This window comes from Lactuca sativa, chromosome 8, assembly GCF_002870075.4.
Source record: "Lactuca sativa cultivar Salinas chromosome 8, Lsat_Salinas_v11, whole genome shotgun sequence".
Classification (NCBI taxonomy): domain Eukaryota; kingdom Viridiplantae; phylum Streptophyta; class Magnoliopsida; order Asterales; family Asteraceae; genus Lactuca; species Lactuca sativa.
This window is the reverse complement of record NC_056630.2, coordinates 297,179,420-297,179,832: the sequence shown is the minus strand read 5'-3', so window position 1 is coordinate 297,179,832 and position 413 is coordinate 297,179,420.

The following is a 413-nucleotide window of genomic DNA, read 5'->3' as shown; positions in this document are numbered from 1 at the left end:
TAGGGTTTCTAACCCAAATACTAGCCAAATAGGTTCCAGGTTAAGCTTCTAGGTTAATTAGTGTTTAATAAGCTGGGCACCACCCACTACCACCCCGGGCGATGGTGGTCAATGGTGGTTCACGGAGGCAATCACCACCTCACGGTGGTGGTGGTTATGATTTTAGGCCAGAACAATATCAAAAGCACTCAAAACATCGGTCCAATCACACAAATATGCTCATAACCACCGAAGATTGTGGCTAGTTATCGCAGAATGGCTGAAAGGTGGAAGCCACCACCTCACGGTGGTGGTGATGGGTTTTTCTTTGATTTTTCTCCGGCCAAGAACACCCATACAACACTTTATCTAAAAGGAAACACACACACACACACCATATAACACACACAGCCACCCACACATGGTGGTTGGTA